The sequence below is a fragment of the Herpailurus yagouaroundi genome, unplaced genomic scaffold, assembly GCF_014898765.1.
Source record: "Herpailurus yagouaroundi ecotype Mexico unplaced genomic scaffold, PumYag 28, whole genome shotgun sequence".
Taxonomy (NCBI): Eukaryota; Metazoa; Chordata; class Mammalia; order Carnivora; family Felidae; genus Herpailurus; species Herpailurus yagouaroundi.
In genome coordinates this window covers 134,720,980-134,735,100 of record NW_024412376.1, presented here as the reverse complement: position 1 = coordinate 134,735,100, position 14,121 = coordinate 134,720,980, and the positions used below count along the sequence as shown (strand labels likewise).

At 40.5% G+C, this 14,121-nt stretch overlaps 1 protein-coding gene and 1 long non-coding RNA gene across 4 annotated transcripts in view; one reads left to right on the top strand and one right to left on the bottom strand.

The window, feature by feature from the left end:
• Positions 1–14,121, bottom strand: part of RBM47 (RNA binding motif protein 47) — a 163,823-nt gene that overhangs the window by 17,472 nt on the left and 132,230 nt on the right. The window lies entirely within an intron of this gene.
• LOC121036682 (uncharacterized) lies at positions 2,816–5,617 on the top strand. Its single transcript, XR_005793438.1, has 2 exons — positions 2,816–3,302; positions 5,302–5,617. It is a non-coding gene; the product is annotated as an uncharacterized LOC121036682 (long non-coding RNA).

The window sequence follows — 14,121 nt, the reverse complement described above, 5'->3', positions numbered from 1 at the left end:
GTACACCAGTGATCACAACAGTATTATTCACACAGTAGCCAAAAAGTGGAAACAACTCAGATGTCCATTGATGCATGAAAGGACAAACAAAATGTGATATGTATACTGAGTGGAATACTATTCATCCTTAAAAAGGAAGGAAATTCTAACACATGTTACAACTTGGACGCACCAGGAAGACATTAGGTGAAGTAAAAGAATCCAGATACAAAAGGACAAATAGTGTATGATTACACTTACATGAAGTACCTAGAATAGGCAAATTCATAGAGATAGAAAGAAGAATCATGGTTGCTGGGAGATGGGGACAGGGAAAATGGAGCGTTAGTGTTTAGGGAATTTCAGTTAGGGATGATGTGAGAGTTCTGGAGATGGATGAATGTGATGGTTACACAACAATATGAATGTACTTAATGCCGCTGACCTGTATACTTAAAAATAGTTAAAATGGCTAATTTTGTTGTGTATATTTTACCACAATTAAAAAAAAAAAACCTGGAAAGTAAGAAAGCTCAGAGATACAAAAAGGACAAAAATAAGATCCATAAAATTGGGATTTCACACTAGAGGCCATTAAAAAAAATGGTACAATGAGTAGGTTTAACACATTCAAGAAAATCTTACGGTTTATAAACTCCATTCTCCTTATCTTCATGTCTGATATACTAGAGAGTTAAATAAATTATATGGTGTGCTGCTCAATGAATTTTCAAGATCAAAGGCTTAGAGATACAAAAGAGATATAGGATTTATTTAATGCCTTTAAAAAGGGCACCATACAGCTAATAATATGACCTTTCTGTCAGTAATGTAACAGAGTACCTAACTTATTACAATTAGACAAACTGTATTTTTTTTTATTTAAAAAAAGTTTTTTTTAACATTTATTTATTATTGAAAGAGAGAGTCAGAGAGTGAGCAGGGGAGGGGCAGAGGGAGAGGGAGACACAGAATCTGAAGCAGGCTCCAGGCTCTGAGCTGTCAGCACAGAGCCAGACGCGGGGCTCGAACTCACAAACCGTGAGATCATGACCTGAGCCGAAGTTGGACGCTTAACCAACTGAACCACCCAGGTGCCCCACAATTAGACAAACTTTAGACCGAACTATTTCAAACTATGGTCACGGGCCAAATACAGCCTGCCATTTGTTTTTGTAAATAAAAGTTTTATCAGAACACAACCATTACCCTTAAAAAAAAATTATCTATGGTTGCTTTTGTGGTACGATGGCAGAATCAAATAGTTCAGAGATATATGGCCTGCAAAGCCATATTTACTGTCTGGCTTGGTACAGAAAAAGTTTGCTGGCCTCTGCTCTAGGAGATGTGCAGAGAACATCAACGTGACAAAGTGGCATAGATTGCTATTGCTAAGTATAGTCACTTTTTCCTCAGTTTCCAATGCTGCACAATGACTTAATTTCAGGACCAGTTTTTAAGTTCTAACATTTTATTTTATTTTTTTTTAAGTTTATTTATTTATTTTGGGAGAGACAGCACAGGTGGGGGAGGGACAGAAAGAGAGAGGGTGAGAGAGAATCCCAAGCAGGCTCCGTGCTGCCAGCACAGAGCCCGATGCGGGGCTTGAACTCACAAAACCGTGAGATCATAACCTGAGCCGAAACCAGAGTCAGACGCATAACTGTCTGAGCCACCCATGTGCCCCAAGTTCTAACATATTTTAAAGACAGTCTTCTTCACCTGTCTTTCCCCCCTTCAGTCTAAGTTCTTTGCCATTTAAGTGCATGGTCAAATGTATGAGACCGAAGAAGAGATATCTGGTGAAGGTGGTTGGCTCAGCCTCTAACAATTAATATGTGCACAATAATAACCTAAGAGACACCAACACAGAAGTGTTTGTGCTCATTTATTCATTCATTCTACAAATATTTTTTGAGCACCTACTATGTGCCAGATATGGTGGACCTCATTTTCATGGAGCCTACCTCATAGTTAATGGAATTAGAGAATTGCCCTTCAAATCCTAAAAAGTTGAGAATGAAGGCATTTTGCATTCGTGCTCAATGACCAGAGACTGCCTCAAAAGAGCTGTACCTTAATATTAACAACTTGTTCCTATTAAGGCTATACTTCCCCAAGTTAAAAGCTCGGCCACATCATTTTTATGCTTTAAAAAATTAGTTTAGAATACTCTCTTTAGACGGGTGGGAGAATATATATGCATGTGTGTGTTTGGGATAGGGGTGTCTGAGTAGTGAGAAACACTATCTTCTGAATGACAAGATTCTTCTTGTAGTAGAGGTGTGGGCACAATAAGTAATAATACACTTCGTAAGTTGAACCTTGTCTGTGAGTATAAAACAATAACAAAATATTGGGATAAATGGCACCGAATTATCCATTTAATAGAAGATAGGTTTAAAATAGATTGGATAGGGGTGCCTGAGTGGCTCAGCTGGGTAAGCGTCTGACGTTGGCTCAGGTCACCATCTTGTGGTTCGTGAATTCGAGCCCTTCATTGGGCTCTGTGCTGAAAGCTCAGAGCCTGGAGCCTGCTTTGGATTCTGTGTCTCCCTCTCTCTCTGCCCTTCCCCTGTTCGTGCTCTCTCTCTCTCTCAAAAAATGAATAAACATTAAAAAATTTAAAAGAATAAAATAGATTGAATAGTCTTGATTTACTGAATAAATGCACAGTCTCTGGTGTCAGAGACCTAGGGCCAAAACTTGGCTCCTCTGCTTACTAGTTGTGAACCCTGGGAAAGACCACTTAACCTCCTAAAGCCTCAATATTCTCATCTTTAAAATGGTGACAATAAGAGCTAATGTTTATTGAATGCCCATTATGTACCAGGCAGTGTGCTAAACTCTACATATGTATTAACTCACTCCAGTCCTCACAGAATCTGTATGGAATATTATTAGGATCTCCACCTTACCAATAAGGAAACTGAGGCACAGAGAGATTAAGTAGATTCTCAGTTCATGAGCATCAGAGCTGGTATTTGAACCCTGATAGTCTGGCTTAAAGTCTGTACCACAGCTGCCTATAAGTGATCCTTATTGCAGGGTTGTGGTGAGGAGTGCATGAAATCCACACAAAGCTCCTAGTGCAGAACCTAGCACTAAGTGCTCAAAAAATGTTAGAAGAAATTTGAATGTTAAAAAAAAAAAAAGATATTTGAACTTGAGAGGAGAATCTTGCCCCTATGTAGGATTCGTTTGTTTACGGGGAAACAAGAGGTTATCCCAGCCAACCTCAAACCAGTCAGTATGAGAAGCCTAGCCTGTGAGTTCTGGCGTGGACTGGTGTACCAGGGTCTCCCAGATTCCATTCTTAGCAGGTAAGTTGTCTGGCAGTGTGATTCTGCATTGGCGATATGGCTCGGGCATCCAAGTGTAAGCCTGTTTTTCACCTAAACTTTGGCTATAGCAGTTTGCAGAGGCTTTTCCAGAAGGAACCTGAAGAGACTTGCTGCACTGGATGCAAAAGGTCCAGTCATCCTCATGGATGCCAGGTCCCCGGAGGCAGGACCGCCCCCCCCCCAACACCACACCATCCTTGCACACACTAAAGATGGCTTCACCAAAGACTGCTAGCTTACTAATGTGGCAATATTTTTGCAATGTATTCACAGTTTGGTATATAAAACAGAGCAAAACATACTTTCAAATCCTGCTATTATTCTGAAGTGTTAGCTGCAATTTTTGTTGCCTGTTTTAGGTCAAGTTTGAGCTTGTCAGGGTAAAATAAAATTTCAGGGCTAACTCAGACTACAGCAGACTTAAATCAGGATTTAAAATCTCTTCTTAGGAGTGGTTCAGAGTATCTTTCAGTAGGATTTTAACTTTGAACTGGGACATTTTAGAGGGCACGGAATACCACTGTACTGGGAAAAATTTCCAAAGTTTGCCAACCAGGCTTTACCTAGGATTAAAAACAGCATGAATATAATCTAGAATTATCCAAACTACCAGTTAACTTTGGTTCACAGCTGTAGGGATGCATGTGTGCATGTGTGTTTGTGTGCATGCATGTCAGGTACTTGAGATTAATGTGCAGTGTGGAATTCACAGGAGAGTTTTATTTGCAGATGAAAGGACACATTGCAATTTGAAGATAATATAATATACAGGGGTAAGTAGTGTCTTCCAGCACCAGCAGGAACTTAAGTCAGTGGAAGGTTTTAGAATGTATTTATCCAAGAGGTAATTCTATCTCTGTGGTAAGATTTCTGTTTTGATGTCCCTTATTTATACCAGAAAAATTTTGTCTTTACTGATTGTCACTTCTTAGGTATGGCCTGGCACACAGGTATAATAAACGGTACAAGATAGTAAAATACATACCAAACTAGAAGACTCTGGAAGAGGGAAGACTTTGGAGTCAAAGAAATAGAAGTTCAAATCATGAATGTGTCACTGTCACAGGAGGCAATTACCTCCGTTCCATGTCATGTCCATAGATTTCAGATGGTTCTAGCACCCGTTTCAGAGGACCGGTTCCAGGATTAAGTGACATTTAATGCCACAAATCAAGGGGGAAAAAACATCAAAGGCCAGCTTCTGCAAAAAGTTTCCAAGATTTGGCCTCACGCTGAGTGGTTATCTTACTGTCCCTGGCCAGGTTACCACCACCCATTAGAGTAAACAGCAGAGAATACTCCCACCACCAGGCAGGCCTCTGGCACTGGGACATTTCTGTTACCTCAGAGCTTGGAAAGTGGTAAAGGAACTCTACACAAAATGGAGGCAGAATACTTGGAATTTACCTGGAGGCCCAAACAATAAGCTGAAGATTGAAGCTTGACTCTTTTTTTTTTTTTTTTTTTTTTCCTATCTCCCCCAGCAACCTCATGCTATTTGAAGGCATGGCTCTTGCAACACATAAAATCCTTCCAGGACTCTCTTCAGGTGAAATCCCAAAAGGATAAAGAGGCAGTGGCATAGTGATATTTTGGGCCATACCTCTGTCAGCTCCTGGCTAATCTGAGACGATGTTAACTCACAAAGGGTCTTAAACTGTGTTGATGCTTGTACAGATTTTGTTATGGCAAAGCACATCATTCAATGAATGATTGTGCCTGATAAACAGATACAAAGCCAAGAGACTCACTGTTCCCAGGCATTTCTATCAACACATGGCTGAAAATGAGGCATTTTGCTGTGGGTTCCCAGGGAAGCCGTCTGTACACCATGAGAGGGGTAAAGCCACCCGCCCAGTTGGGGTGGGGATGGGTGAGTTTTCTATGGATGTTTGGCAACACACAATCCCTGTTAAGAATCTGTTATCTGGTTTCCTTTAAATAAGCATTATATATACTTATATTTTTTTCTAAACAGGTTGATGGGGCAATGCTGAAAAAAAAAAATGAATCCCACAAATTTGGCACACATCTGCCTCCTGGATTAATGTTTTCCCAAACTGTAAACAAGCGGTAGAAGGGACTTCTGGTTTCACCCATGATCTTGGCTCCTTTGATCCAAACCTTTGAGGGATCTGGCAAGGGACAGAAAGAGCTACCAGAAGATACAGAGAGAAGGAAGAAGGCAGTAATGGTTTGTATCATGTAATAGTAGCTTGAATTTATATAGTGTTTTGCAATTTATAAACTTCTTTAACATACATAATCTAATTTCATAAAATCCCAGACTCTGAGCTGCAGAGGGACCTTTGGTATCATTTAATCCAAAATTTCTCAACCTTGTTCCCTATTGACCTTTTGGATGTGATAATTCTTTGTCACGTGGTGCTGTCCTGTGTGCTGTACGATGATGTTATAGTTCCCCTGACCTCTACCGACTCGATGACCATCCCCTCCATGTGTGATGACCAAAAATGTCTCCTGGATGCAGAAGTGCTCCCTGCTGAGAATTACTGATGGAGTCTGACTATCCAGAGCTATAACCAGATTATATGCTTGCCCGTGGCAGGTATTAATTAAATAGTAAGAGAAGTTGTTATTTTTTCAACATTTATTTTTGGCAGAAGAGAAAGACCGAGAATGAGCAGGGGAGGGGCAGAGAGAGAGAGAGCGAGCGAGCGGGAGACACAGAATCTGAAGCAGGCTCCAGGCTCTGAGCTGGCAGCACAGAGCCCGACGTGGGGCTCAAACCCACGAACTGTGAGATCACGACCTGAGCCGAAGTCAGTTGCTTAACTGACTGAGCCATCAGGTGCCCCAAAGAAGTTGTTATTTTATACCCGCCACTCCCGGCGTGGGCTTGGCGTCTTCATCTGGCTCTTACTGTCACAGCTGTCAAGACTGAGAGATGGGCATCACCTTTCAAAACTCAGGTGTATCTCTGATACCAAACTACTCATTTTAATATGTTTGAAATTCTGTCAATTTAATTTTTCAAACCAGACGACGACTACCATACAGCCCTCTCAGACGGATTCTGTTGTCACACTGATTCGTCATCACAGGCAGACCAATGGGTCTGGGTCACAGAAACACTACCTTTGAAATCAACCGGAGGATCTGCCAAGCTCTAGAAGTGCCTCATTTAAATTCAGACCTCTCTACCACATGGGCACGTGCAAACTGCTGACATTCTGATTTTTAAGACGAGGGCCTTTCTGAAATGTCACTGCTGGTTTCCTTCATAATGTAGAAAGCTTAAGATTCAGAGTTTTGTACACACTGTGTGTTAGCCAATTTGACAATGAATTATATTAAAAAATAAAAATAAAATGCAAATTTTCATAAAAAAATAAGATTCAGAGTTTTGGTGTTTTGTTTTGTTTTGTTTTTTAAGACATAAACAATCGCCAAAAATGTTCTTCTGGAACACAGTCAATTCATTGGTACTACAATCAACATCTGTACCCCTTAGGCAAAAGGCAATGATCTGATGGAAGAGATGATGAAGCAATATTTACGTATGCATTCATTCATTCATTCATTCATTCATTCAACTCATCCATCCAAACTATGATTGGATGCTCGTATGCCAGGCTGTGCTAGGTCTTGGGGATATAGTGGTCACTACTGCATAGCCATTGCAGTTCCTAGCCTACCAAGGATAGACGAAGAAGGAAAGATTGGAAAGAGGACAGAGTGAAACCAAGAGCAAAGATGGGCGGCTACATAAGATCATTCAACCCTAGAAGGTCACATATGTCCTTTCAGCATTTTATTGCATGCCAAAGCTACGACAATGGCTTAATTAAATATACAAGCAACAAGGACCATGGGTCAAAACAGCACCCAAAGAGTCACTAGCTATAATGGGTGGACAAGGATTGAAAATCTGCCTTTATCTGGTTTAATTATATTTAGAGACAGTGGGAAATTCTGTAAGAGGGAAGCTCTCCTTATCCTCCTACACTTAGAACTGATATATTATGTATTGCCTTATTGCAAATATAATACATATGCAATGATATTGTAATTGAATAAATTCATTAAAATCATAAAAATCAAAATCCATTTTATTGAGCATCTCTGTGACACAGACACTCTACTGATTGCCATCATTTTGCGCAGTGAGATGATTTCAGAGAAGGACACTGCTCTACAGCATGTGTTAATATTTCTGGACAAGTGGCTGTAGAGTGAATTTCACTTACATGCTAAGAAGACAGCAGCACTAAAAGAGAAAAATGCCTTAAATGTAGTCTTCTCTAGAGGGAAAGAGATGGACTAGAAATAATATCTCAGAGTTTCGCTAATGTTTAAAAACTTTTTTTTAAAAGATCTTTGAAACAGGCAAAAGGGGGGGAAATCCTCAGTAATAGGTTGAACCTAAAGTTACAAATTATTTTTAAAAATTTTAATGTTTATTTATTTTTGAGAGAGAGACAGAGACCGAGCATGAGTAGTGATGGGGCAGAAAGCAAGGGAGACACAGAATCTAAAGCAGGCTCCAGGCTCTGAGCTGTCAACACAGAGCCTGACACGGAGCTCGAACCCACAAATTGTGAGATCATGACCTGAGCCAAAGTCAGATGCTTAACCGACTGAGCCACCCAGGCACCCCTTAAAAACTCTTGAGTTAATGATAGCTTCAATTTTTTTTGCATTTATTACACGTATAATACACCTTAAGGAAGGTATTTGAATTTTCATGACAGTCCTATGAATTGAAATTCAAAATGTGGGCTGTAGAGCAGGTCTAGAGATCTAGAGAGAGGTCTACAGCAGGGAGGATCAGCAAAGTACAGCCCATGAGCCAAATTCAATCCTGTGGCTGTTCTTATCAAGTTTTGTTGGAACAAAGCCATGCCCATCTGTTAACATATTGTCTGTGGCTGCTTTCATGCAAAGTTGAGTTGCTGCAGCAGAGATAGTATGTATGGCCTGCAAAACCTAAAATATTTATTGTCTGCCTCTTTACAGCAAAAGTCCCCTGCTCTAGGGTCAGATTTCCTGGGTTTGAGCCCCAGCTCTATACTTGTGTAGCTGTATGATGGTAAGACATTTAAATGTTAGCTGTTACTGCCCCTTTTAAAGATGAGGCACTTGATGGGTGTCTGGGTGGCTCAATCGGTTAAGCGTCCAACTTGGGCTCAAGTCATGATCTCATGGTCTGTGACTTCGAGTCCCACATCGAGCTCTGCGCTGACAGCTCAGAGCCTGGAGCCTACTTGGGATTCTGTGTCTCCCCCCCTCTCTGCCCCTCCCCTGCTCGTGCTCTCTCAAAAAATAAACATAAAATTTTTTTTAACTTAAAAAATAAATTTAAATTACTTAAAATAAATAATTTTAATTAAAATTTTAAATTATTAATTTTAAATAAATAAATGAATGAATGAATAAATAAATATCAGGCGCCAGAGGCTCAGATCATGTACCTCACCTAAGATCACTCAGAATTGAAGGGCACGTGGGTGGCTCACTCAGTTAAGTGTTCAACTGTTGGTTTCAGGTTTCAGGTCAGGTCATGATCTCATGGTTTCATGAGATCGAGCCCCACATCGGGCTGTATTCTGGCAGTGTGGAGCATGCTTAGAATTCTGTCTCTCTCTCTCTCTCTCTCTCTCTCTCTCTGCCCCTCTCCCCTGCTTGTTCTCTCCCTCTAAATAAATAAATACACATTAAAAATTGAAAAAGAGGGGTGCCTGGGTGGCTCAGTTGTTTAAATGTCTGACTTCGGCTCAGGTCATGATCTCACGGTTTGTGAGTTCGAGCCCTGCGTCAGGCTCTGTGCTGACAGCTGGAGGCCTGGAGCCTGCTTTGGATTCTGTGTCTCCGTCTCTCTGCCCCTCCCCAACTCTGGGGAGTTGTGCTCTGTCTCTCTATGTCTCTTAAAACATAAATAAATGTAAAAAAAAAAAAAATTAAATAAAAAATAAATAAAAAACATCACTTAGAACTGAAACTTAGCTGATGACAAACCCAAACTCTTTCTACCATTTTCTCTGCCTTTGCTTTCTCCTTAGTGATAGCAGGGTTAGCTATAGCCAGTGTTAACGGAGTAAACCCATGGCCAGTGCAAAATGGACATTGGTTAAAGGAGGCCCACGCACAGGCCCTTTCCACTGTATGCCTAAGCACACCTCACCACCCTGCCCACCCCTTTCCTGAGCTCTCAGTCCTTCAGTCTGTTCCATACCCTATTTCTGGCCCTTTGCGAAGTAGTTAACGTGTTCAAATTGTATCTCTAGAATTAAGAATGTATTGAATTAGGGGGCTGGGGTGGCTGGAGTCAGTTGAGCATCCGACTCTTTGATTTTGGCTCACATCGTGATCCCAGGGTCGTGGGATCGAGCCCCGCGTCAGGCTCCACACTCAGCATGGGATTCCCTCTTTGTCTCTCTCTCCTCCCACCCCCCCCCACCCCTCTCCAAGCTCGCTAAAAAAAAAAAAAAGTTAGAAAAGTTAGAAAAGAATATGGGGCTGTGATGAGACTGTAGGGATGATGGTTACACTCCAGGCTCTGGAGCCGGACTGCCCGACTTCATATCTGGGCTCCACCACTTGAGAAACAAGTGCCGTCACACAGGTCACTTAGTTTTCCTGAGCCTCAGTCTCACCACCTAATAAATGGGGATAATATACCTCACGATGACGTGACGATTAAAGAGATAAAACATATAAAGCACTTAGAAAGATACTTAGCTGGGCACCTAGGTGGCTCAGTCAGCTAGGCATCCATCCGACTCTTGATTTTGGCTCAGGTCATGATCTCACAGTTCGTGAGTTCAAGCCCCGCATTGGGCCCTGCACTGACAGTGCAGAGCCTGCATGGGATTCTCTGTCTGTCTCTCTCTCTGCCCCTCTCTTGTTCATGTTCTCTCAAAAACAAATCAAAAAAAACAAAAAAAGATACTTAGCTCAGGTAAATGCTCAAATTTCATCATCATCACCATCACTGTTTTGGTTGAGCAAAACAGTACATGTTTTTCAAGGATGTTCTCTTTGTAGAGGACTATATAGCCATAGTTTATTTATTTATTTATTTATTTATTTATTTATTTATTTGGGGGAGAGAGCAGGGGAAGGGCAGAGAGAGAATCCCAAACAGGTTTTTGTGTTCTCAGCAAAGAGTCTGATGGCGGGGCTGGACCCCATGAACTGTGAGATCGTGACCTGAGCCGAAATCAAGAGTTGGACACTTAGCTGACTGAGCCACTCAGGCGCCCCTACATAGCCACAGTTGAGAACCACACATTTTCTGCTTGACAATGTAATTTTTAAAGTTAAAGAATTTGAAGGACTTTATTCCTAAATTTTTGTGGACAAACTGGAAGAGAACCTATATATAGATATTGCCTTCTGTATTTATATGCAAAAGTGCTTTAAGACACTACATGTGAAATATGTGGTTAAAATGATGCATTTTTAAAGCTAATGATAATGCAAAAGTAAATACTATGTTCTTTCTGATAGTTGTCCAGTTGTGTAAATATTAGATTCTTTTGATTACCAATGAGTATACCTATACTAACGCTTGTACTTACTCACTGAATGTAGTAGGCCCTATTAAGTATTGTTTGTTAGCTATGGGATATTAAAATTACAAACACAAGTTTAAGAAAGTGATCCAGGCACAATATTCTCAGAAAAACTTTATGTGCCAGTATTTGAATATATGAGCTGGTAATTTAAGGGATGATCATTTTCATTATAAAAATATTGTTTAATTCACAAAAGGATTAATAATAGAGTTCCTATAGAAAGGAAGTCCCTTATGTTATTTAGTATATGATTGAAGTTATTGAAAAATGATCTCTCTCTATATATCCTTTCTGTATCTATATATACCCACAACACTGTGCTAAAGGATCAGTCCCATTTTCTTGACGGAGAGACTGAGAACAAGGGTGATCATGTGCTTAACCTCAAAATCACAATAGGATAGTGGTAAATTTGGGATTATATATATTATATCTATTTTTTAAAAATATATAAAATTTTTTAAAAATTTAAAAAATATAATATATATTATATCTATCTTATCTTAAGCTTTATCTTTGGGATAGCCATCTCTAGTTTATCTTCTATTCAATAGTAGTCTGTTTACTTTTAATTTTTTTTAATGTTTTATTTTTCTTTTCTTTTTTTTTTTTTAATTTTTTTTTAACGTTTATTTATTTTTGAGACAGGGAGAGACAGAGCATGAATGGGGGAGGGTCAGAGAGAGGGAGACACAGAATCTGAAACAGGCTCCAGGCTCTGAGCTGTCAGCACAGAGCCCGACGTGGGGCTCGAATTCACGGAGCGCGAGATCATGACCTGAGCCGAAGTCAGCCACTTAACTGACCGAGCCACCCAGGTGCCCCTTATTTTTATTTTTGAGAGAGAGTGAATGGGGGAGCGGCAGAGAGAGAGAGAGTGGGAGACACAGAATCCTAAGCGGGCTACAGCTCTGAGCTGTCAGCACAGAGCCCGATGTGGGACTCGAACCCATGGACTGTGAGATCACGACCTGAGCTGAAGCCAGACACTTAACCAACTAAGCCACCCAGGCGCCAACAGTCGTCTGTTTATATTTAAAACTAAAGCAAACCCTGACAGTCCAAATACAGTAGAGTTCCATATATATATATATATGGATATATATATTTAAGGCTGATTTATATATATATATATATATATATGGCTTTTAAAACATTCTAAAACTTGTGTGTAAAGGATATTTTTCATCTGTTTAGTTTCTTGAATTTCTCTCAAAACAGATTTAGAAAGTGAACTTTCCCAAATATAAACTTATGCAGTTTATATTTGTAATATAATGTAATGTTATTCTTTCCCCCGAAACTGCAAACTGTATTGGTGGTTGCAAGTCGGAGTTACAGAGTAATAGTATGGTCTGTTATTGCTAGGTCCTATTATACAAGAGGACAGGTTCTGCAGGATATGTTCTTTTATTACCCCTGGTGGTCCACCAAATGGTGGTATATACAGGAACATCATAGGTCTCTTTGTAAGGAAAGTGACACATGGCCTGTCCTGAAACAAAGGCTGTGAGACAGAGTGACATAGTCAAACATTAGCTTCAATTTTAGGTGTGACCTTCTGATTTATTTGGTTAACATTAGTCATTTCGGTTGTGACTACAAAACAGTATCTGCTCCCGTGGAAAAAAATAGATCCTGTTTAATATTGATGTCCTTGCATTTCACTGACCCGTATTTTAAGGCATTAGTTACAGCAAACGAGCACCTGGCCAGGAATGCTCTCAACACTGAATAAGCCAGGGGTTACTATCTTCTCAAAGTTTAAATTGAATGCGGGGTATTTTTGAAGTTAAAAATATTGTCAGGGGCGCCTGTGTGGCTCAGTCGGTTAAGTGTCCGACTGCAGCTCAGGTCACAATCTCGCAGTTTGTGAATTTGAGCCCCATGTCAGGCTCTGTGCTGACGGCTGGGAGCCTGGAGCCTGCTTCAGATTCTGTGTCTCCCTCTCTCTCTGCCCCTCCCCGACTCGCGCTCTCTCTCTCTCTCTCTCTCTCTCTCTCTCTCTCTCTCTGTCAAAACTAAAGATTAAAAAAATATATATATTGTCAAATACCACAACGTTTCTTGACAATATGACTATAATAGGGTCTTTGTGAGAAAAAATATAAAAAGAAGTAAACTTTCTACTGGGAGACAAAGAAAATAGGCATTACAATGGGTCTTTAAAATATTTTTTTCTTTTTATTCATTAAATGTTTAATGTTATTCCCCCTTTACTCAGCTGTCTAGCTTCATTTTCCCTCTGGTGGTGTTTGAAATTATTATTATTTTTAAAAGTTTATTTATTGGGGCGCCTGGGTGGCGCAGTCGGTTAAGCGTCCGACTTCAGCCAGGTCACGATCTCACGGTCTGTGAGTTCGAGCCCCGCGTCGGGCTCTGGGCTGATGGCTCAGAGCCTGGAGCCTGTTTCTGATTCTGTGTCTCCCTCTCTCTCTGCCCCTCCCCCATTCATGCTCTGTCTCTCTCTGTCCTGAAAATAAATAAACGTTGAAAAAAAAAATAAAAAAATAATAAAAGTTTATTTATTTATTCTGAAAGAGAGAGAGAGACTGAGGTAGGGGCAGAGAGAGAAGGAGAGAGAGAATCCCAAGCAGGCTCCACGCTATCAGTGTAGAGCCCAATGTAAAGGCATGAATGAATGAAAGAACCAATGAATGAGCACTGCCTTTTATGAGAAACGTGGTAAGACAAAGCTACAAAGAGAATTTTATTATATATAATCACCAGCAAATTGCTCTGGACATTTTTTCCATCTATATTTAACTTTTGTGATTTACCTACACCCAGAACTGTGTACAAACAGCCATACCAAGTATTGTGCAGTGGTCTATGTGACCAAAAGGAGCCCACTGAAGAATGGATAAGCCAACCTTGGCACATACAGGGGCTGGCATTTAAAAAATAATTTTTAAGTTTATTTATTTTGGGAGAGAGAGCAAGAGCGTGAGCACAAGGAGGGGAGAGAAGGAGAGACAGAATCCCAAGCAGGTTCTGTGCCTTCAGTGCCGAGCCCAATGTGGGGCTTGAACTCACAAACCGTGAGATCATGACCCGAGCCGAGCTCAAAGGCCGGACGCTTAACCAAATGAGTCACCCAGTCCCCCCGGGGCTGGCACTTCTAATACACAGCTTAGACAACAGTAGTGTCAAGGAGAAAAGCTACACCGACCACTGATTGACTACACCGGATGTAAATGTTAACCTCCTTAGAAACCTCTTGGTCAGGCAGCTATAGACCTTAAGTGACTCTTTTT